Below are 217 nucleotides of genomic sequence, written 5' to 3'. Positions count from 1 at the left end.
TGTGTGTATCTGTGTATATGTATGTATGTGTATCTGTGTATATGTGTGTGTATCTGTGTATATGTATGTGTGTGTATCTGTGTATATGGGTGTGTGTATCTGTGTATATGTATGTGTGTGTTTATCTGTGTATACGTATGTGTGTGTATCTGTATATATATGTGTGTATCTGTGTATATATGTATGTATCTGTGTATATGTATGTGTGTGTATCTGT

Source organism: Otolemur garnettii, unplaced genomic scaffold (genome assembly GCF_000181295.1).
Source record: "Otolemur garnettii isolate 467f Iridium unplaced genomic scaffold, OtoGar3 scaffold00066, whole genome shotgun sequence".
Classification (NCBI taxonomy): Eukaryota; Metazoa; Chordata; class Mammalia; order Primates; family Galagidae; genus Otolemur; species Otolemur garnettii.
Note: the sequence above shows the minus strand (reverse complement) of the source record.